Source organism: Bison bison, unplaced genomic scaffold (genome assembly GCF_000754665.1).
Source record: "Bison bison bison isolate TAMUID 2011002044 unplaced genomic scaffold, Bison_UMD1.0 scf7180017864172, whole genome shotgun sequence".
Lineage (NCBI taxonomy): Eukaryota > Metazoa > Chordata > Mammalia > Artiodactyla > Bovidae > Bison > Bison bison.
The window spans coordinates 2,470,947-2,478,570 of record NW_011494744.1 but is presented as its reverse complement, the minus strand read 5'-3'; the positions used below and the strand labels follow the sequence as shown (position 1 = coordinate 2,478,570).

General features: G+C 38.5%; 1 protein-coding gene across 1 annotated transcript in view; it reads right to left on the bottom strand.

Annotated features, from left to right (window-relative positions):
- Positions 1-2,591, bottom strand: part of CPEB3 (cytoplasmic polyadenylation element binding protein 3) — a 158,330-nt gene extending 155,739 nt beyond the window's left edge. The window contains 1 exon segment of the mRNA XM_010842220.1: positions 2,151-2,591. The gene's annotated coding sequence lies outside the window, so the exon portion shown is untranslated.
- Between the last annotated feature and the right edge of the window lie 5,033 nt (positions 2,592-7,624).

Sequence of the window (7,624 nt, the reverse complement as noted above, 5' to 3'; positions counted from 1 at the left end):
AACAAACCCAACATCCTTTTAAAAGAGGTAAAAATCTACTGCAACATTTGCAAGTCCTTGCTTCTTGTTACTCTAAGGATTAGATGGGTGTTTTTTGTTTTTTGTTTTTTTCTTATTCTCCAATGTTCTCGTTTCCAATTCTGCCTCACAAGATGTTTCTTGGCATCTCAGTAGTTCAGGTCTCAACAGGAGCCTGAGAATTTCTCTGCAGAGTGAAGAAATGTTCTCGTTGGATTTGAGGTCAGAGAGAGAGAGGGAGAGACACGCGGAGGGAGGGAGGGAGGAAGAAGGAGAGAGAAAGGAGGGAGGGGGACGGGGGACTGTCTATGAGATGAGGTGGGGGTGGGGCTTTAAAAAAAATCCCTCAGATTTAAGTATGAAGTCAAGATAATATTGGGGTTGCCAGATTTTTCATTTTTTGAATCCTCCTGCTGCTGCCTTGGTCACAAGACTTTGGCAAATTTAGAACCTATTCTCTTATCACTAGTATTAACAGTGAAAGATTATGGTTTGAAGACCCTGAATTACCATATGCTAGCTAACGTGTTAAAAATAGCACAGTACAAAGTCGCAAATTCTCATACATTGTAATTATAGTGCATTGCCATCACTGCTTCATTTAGCCATATAAGGAGTGTATGGTATTTTCCATTTCGCATATAAGGGCTATATTCACCTCTGCCATACAGCCTGTTTAATCATTCAAGGATGAAAATAGTAATCGCTCAAAACCAGGAGATTTCCATACCCATAGTTATCACTCAGTTCGTTTGTCCTTTAGAACACATTAATTGCTTTAAATATATGAATATTACAGTGCTGAGACCCTGAAAACAAGTATTTTAAAATGTTCAAGGTGCATATGACCAAATACATAATTATTTTTAGATGGTGATTCAGTATACTTGCAACAAAGTTATTAATATATTTAATACAGTTAATTAACTCAGATACTCGGAGAAGCATCTTTCTCAGGACACTCCTAAAATGGCATTCAGATACACACAGAAGTTCTGCCTTTGGATATTCTCACAATAATAACTGCTGTAAAATAAATGTGTTGGGAAATGGATTTGCTACTGCTCTTAACTATTAAACAAAATATGTCAGACTAAGAAATGGGATTAAAAGTAGTTCTACTATTTTATTGAAGAATATCTTCAAAATGATTAATATCTCATTCTAAAGTTTCATACATAGACAAAATAGTGGGCTCAAGGAAAAGCTTCACAGCCACCTTAACTCCTCCCTCCCCAACCCACCCCTCCAAAAGAACCCAACCCAGTATAATACACATCACAAATGGCCAACTACTACCAATAAAACCTATTTAAGATTGGTTTTGTGTTCCTTAATTTCCTTGGTCTAAAATAATGACTTTGATCAGTACTGTAAATATGACAAAGAGGCAAGGAGAGCTTGGATTCACAGCAACACAAAGTTCTATTGTTGCCAAAGAAAATGGACATAGAAAGAGACATTTTTATACTTGGTTTAAGCAGTGCTGCAGTAAACCATTATAATATGGGATTTGAGTCTCTCCCAGTGGGCTAGAATTGTCTTTACAATAGCCATATCATCATGGCTGAAATATGCATTTGATTGTAATTTTAATATCACTCAGCTTTTCTGATGCTAGTATCAATGCCTTCTGTTAATGCCTTCAGTTTAAACTATATGTTTATAGTGGAAAAATTAATGCTGTCCTATAGCAAAAAAAAGCCACAAACTAAGCTAGACTCAGACTATTTTAAGGCTATAAGTAATATTAATATATTAAATTTAAAATTTTTTATCATACTAGGAACACTCATTTCTCTTCTTAACATTTCTTAAAGACATTAATTTCACTTTCTGCATAAATTCACTCTGTCAAGGTCAAGACCCATCTTTAATAAATAAGACCCTTTTCAACAAAAGATAAGCAATAGATTAAAATAACATTTACAAAATTAACATGCAATGTCAGTAACTGTTTGTACAGTCTATTCGTTTGGGTGGGTTTTTGTTAGTTTTTTTTTCTTTTTTCTTATTTACAGCAAAGTCCGGGAAATAGCTACCTCCTTCCCCTCCCCCCACCACACACACAATAGATCTTCCTTTACATGCAATCACCCAATCTCAAGTAACAAATTCTTAGCAGCAGTTACCTTTGAGGGTCCAGTGTTTAAGGATCGATAAAATTAAAAAGTGTACAGTATTTATTTTCTTCTTTCAGGTTGATTATGTGACCGCTCTGGCAAAAGCACTTTGACAACTGTAAGAAAAGAGGGCATGCGCACACAGGGAACTGTGGGGGCTGAAGTCCTTCACTAGGTACTCTGCCCGATTTAAGCACGCTCAGCCACGAAAGGAGGAAGCCTTTCAAATACCGATTCCAAGGGAAAGACGTTGTGCCGGATTACATTTTATCTTCCTAACCAATCTAAATCACGAGTTGTTACGAGAAAAATAAACCGGTTTGTCAACTGATTTAGGAAGCCAGGTTAAAAGAGAAACTGGATTACAGGACTCAAATAAATAAACCCAGAGGAGCTACCTTAAATGGTATTAGAATGGTAATGACTGGGTAGCCAGCAGAAGGAACCCAGCCACACCAAAAGAGGTGGGGTGGGGAAGAATAAAGAAGGGAGGAGGTGGACTACTAAGGAAAGATAATTAAAATCTGACCATACTTAAATACGTGTAATATTATAAAATGAAAAGAATCTTAATATGAAATATGATATTAACTCTTGAAGGTCAGGTTAAAGATAGGTTTCAGTCATAAATTTTGGACATTATCTATCCACCAAGATTTCTATTTGATTTTCAATGAAGGTACAAATCACTTATTTCAAGATTCTACTTGATATGCTCTAAATCATACACCTCCTTATTTTACTTGTCAAAATGAAAGTTTACTTTGCATTATTCATACAATGATCAATCAAATAAAATTCAGCTCTTTAAAACTAAAACAGTGTTTTAGTTAAATATTAAAAAAATAATTTGACATGTTTATTGTTTCACTGCATAGGACAGTGACATCTTTATTCAAGGCAGAAAGTAGCTACAGTTTCTTTTAAAACTTTTTTCCCCCTGATGTACATTTTTCCTATCTTAACCTCATTACCCCAAGGCTGGAATCTCACAACATCTTAACATCAACTGGTATTATCTATAGCTTCTGAGAGCAATACTTCAACTACCAGTTTGCTCACATAGGCAGAAGGTATTATCTCTTGTGGGATTTGGTTCAATGCCATTCATGCAAGGGGTTCAGAATAGTCACTTCATGACTGTGCTGATTGAACTAAGAATTAAAAATGTCAGACATCATTTAAAACTATCTTAATTCTCTATTTCCCCTCTTCACCAATTAGAACTAAAGTAGTATTATCAGAGACTACCAATTTGCAGCAGTCAGTAGTCTTTATTTCTACTTATTTCCAAGGGAAAAAACAAAACAATTTAAGACGAAAAAATCATTTTGAATCAATCTACTACAAGCTCTTTTTAAAAGAACTAAATAAATGGTCCTCTTATTCCTACTATGAACTTACTGTATATTCCCCATTTTTTTTCCTTCCTCTATCTTTCTAAAGAAAATTTTTCCTCTGCCAACGTGTTATACTTACAATATTCATTCCAGAGTCTAAGGATGAACTCAGTTAATCTTACTCCTGAAGACTTCCCTAATCTACCAAACTTCTACATTTTCAAGTACTTGAATATTTAAAAAAACAAAAGTTCGCTCATAAAAGTCATATAAAGACTTGTTTTAAGAAATAGATTTTTAAAGATTATTTAAAATTAATATGCCAAATTTTTATTGGTAAGGTAGAAAATCTTATTATTCAGGTGTACTTGAAAATGGTTTAAATTGGGCATTTAGCAATTCACTTGACCCCAAGTACAGGTCTACTAATAATATACACAGTGAAAAAAACTAAACTTTGGTCTCTGACCCTTTGATAAATGACAAAACTAAATTAGCACTGCCTATACTTAACACGTATGGATGTGAGAGTTGGACTGTGAAGAAAGCTGAACGCCGAAGAATTGATGCCTTTGAACTGTGGTGTTGGAGAAGACTCTTGAGAGTCCCTTGGACTGCAAGGAGATCCAACCAGTCCATTCTAGACGAGATCAGCCCTGGGTGTTCTTTGGAAGGAATGATGCTAAAGTTGAAACTCCAGTACTTTGGCCACCTCATGCGAAGAGTTGACTCATTGGAAAAGACTCTGATGCTGGGAGGGATTGGGGGCAGGAGGAGAAGGGGACGACAGAGGATGAGATGGCTGGATGGCATCACTGACTCGATGGACGTGAGTCTGAATGAACTCCAGGAGTTGGTGATGGACAGGGAGGCGTGGCATGCTGCGATTCATGGGGTCGTAAAGAGTCGGACACGACTGAGCGACTGAACTTAATACTTAACATAATTTTATTGTATTTGAAAATGAACTATCTCTGCTCTTCCATTCCTAAAATGAACACTCAAATTTAAGAAGAAAATGACTCTCATATTTATAAGCTGCTGCTGCTACTGCTAAGTCGGTTCAGTCGTGTCCAACTCTGTGCGACCCCATACACGGAAGCCCACGAGGCTCCCCCGTCCCTGGGATTCTCCAGACAAGAACACTGGAGTGGGATGCCATTTCTTTCTCCAATGCATGAAAGTGAAAAGTGAAAGTGAAGATGCTCAGTCGTGTCCAACTCTTCACAACCCCACGGGCTGCAGCCTTCCAGGCTCTTCCGTCCATGGGATTTTCCAGGCAAGAGTACTTGAGTGGGTTGCCATTGCCTTCTAGAGTGACACTATTACAATCATTGATCATATATCAAACTATACATTTGATCAACTGCTTCAAGTCTAGTCATTATTTCCATTGAAGGCTCAGTCATATACTTGGAATACAAGAAATAATAATCTTGTGAAACAAGCAAAATATAAATGGTATAGTTAATAACATTAGTGGAATTAAAAGTAAATATTTTAGCCATGAGCCTCCCACACCAGTTTTTTTTTTTAAAGATTATCAAGACTAGGGAATCGGTCACTTAGTGCAGAAATCTGATTTTTCATGTGGTTCAAATGTTACATTAAAAGATTTATCAGGTACAAAAATACAGCATTCAGTTTGAATTATAGCACAGATATCTCCCTGAGATGCTATAAGGTGTCAAGGGTCTTGGAGTTGCGTAGCACTGCCTTTCTCATCATAGAGATCTCAGAATTCAATAAGCTAATAGCCCAGTTACTATCATTTAAAGCTTATGAAAGTTGTCGAGGCTTAAATATGGTCAATTACATCCTCCAACCCCATTGAAGGTACACACACACACACACACACAAGCTGCTAAATGGTCATACCAGTAGAATACGGATCTTTGACCCATTGGGATCATACCAGTGGTAGATGGGTTGGGGTTACCTGTAATTTGTTAACATGTATGACCTTAAATTCATGGGAATCCCAGGCTACACCTTCGTATCATCCCTGTAGATGTCAAGACCATAAATTAGTGCCACAAATCCACTGAGTTCCATGCCAATCACTCTCTCTAAGGGTAATAACAGGAATAGTTCATAAAGCACCCAGCCTTGTCTCATAATTACCAGGTTGATCATTTTTAGTACGATTTAACCATTCCCAACATAGAGGAGCCTTTAAACTTAATGACCATAGCCTGGTGTTAACCATGTAGATCCTCCCCATAATTGTAAGAGCTTTCCTTTTAATAGATGAGAAGTTAATTTTTTATTGAGACTTAGCTCATCACTCCAATTGAGTTTAAATGACCATAAGAGAAAACTTAAATCTATGGCCAGCCTCAGAGTAGGTATTTTTAATTGGCCAGGTGAGAGGATCCCATCTACAATTATTATGAATAGATAGAACAGGACTGAACACTCATCTAAAACAAATTTCCTAGTGGGTTATCCAATCACAGCCCTAAAGAACAGAGCTGCTTTTTGGGGTGGGGGGGGTGGCGGCAAGACTACTGGAGTGGGTTGCTATTCCCTGCTCCAGGAGATCTTCCTGACCCAGGGATTGAACGTGGGTCTCCCACATTGTAGGCAGATGCTTTGCCGTCTGAGCCACCAGGGAAGTCCATATATTTATATCAGATCAGAGATCAGATCAGTCGCTCAGTCGTGTCCGACTCTTAGCGACCCCATGAATCGCAGCATGCCACGCCTCCCTGTCCATCACCAACTCCCGGAGTTCACACAGACTCACGTCCATCGAGTCAGTGATGCCATCCAGCCATCTCATCCTCTGTCTTCCCCTTCTCCTCCTGCCCCCAATCCCTCCCAGAATCAGAGTCTTTTCCAATGAGTCAACTCTTCACATGAGGTGGCCAAAGGACTGGAGTTTCAGCTTTAGCATCAGTCCTTCCAAAGAACACCCAGGACTGATCTCCTTCAGAATGGACTGGTTGGATCTCCTTGCAGACCAAGGGACTCTCAAGAGTCTTCTCCAACACCACAGTTCAAAAGCATCAATTCTTCGGCACTCAGCCTTCTTCACAGTCGAACTCTCACATCCATACATGACCACAGAAAAAACCATAGCCTTGACTAGACGAACTTTTGTTGGCAAAGTAACGTCTCTGCTTTTCAACAGGCTATCTAGGTTGGTCATAACTTTCCTTCCAAGGAGTTAAGCGTCTTTTAATTTCATGGCTGCAGTCACCATCTGCAGTGATTTTGGAGCCCAGAAAAATAAAGTCTGATACTGTTTCCACTGTTTCCCCATCTATTTCCCTCTTCCAACAACACAAGAGAAGACTCTATACATGGACATCACCAGATGGTCAACACCAAAATCAGATTGATTATATTCTTTGCAGCCAAAGATGGAGAAGCTCTATACAGTCAGCAAAAACAAGACCAGGAGCTGACTGTGGCTCAGACCATGAACTCCTTATTGCCAAATTCAGACCCAAATTGAAGAAAGTAGGGAAAACCACTAGATTTAGGTATGACCTAAATCAAATCCCTTATGATTATACTGTGGAAGTGAGAAATAGATTTAAGGGCCTAGATCTGATAGATAGAGTGCCTGATGAACTATGGAATGAGGTTCGTGACACTGTACAGGAGACAGGGATCAAGACCATCCCCATGGAAAAGAAAGGCAAAAAAGCAAAATGGCTGTCTGGGGAGGCCTTACAAATAGCTGTGAAAAGAAGAGAAGCGAAAAGCAAAGGAGAAAAGGAAAGATATAAACATCTGAATGCAGAGTTCCAAAGAATAGCAAGAAGAGATAAGAAAGCCTTCTTCAGCGATCAATGCAAAGAAATATAGGAAAACAACAGAATGGGAAAGACTAGAGATCTCTTCAAGAAAATCAGAGATACCAAGGGAACATTTCATGCAAAGATGGGCTCGATAAAGGACAGAAATGGTATGGACCTAACAGAAGCAGAAGATATTAAGAAGAGATGGCAAGAATACACAGAAGAACTATATAAAAAAGATCTTCACAACCCAGATAATCACGATGGTGTGATCACTGACCTAGAGCCAGACATCCTGGAATGTGAAGTCAAGTGGGCCTTAGAAAGCATCACTACGAACAAAGCTAGTGGAGGTGATGGAATTCCAGTTGAGCTATTCCAAATCCTGAAA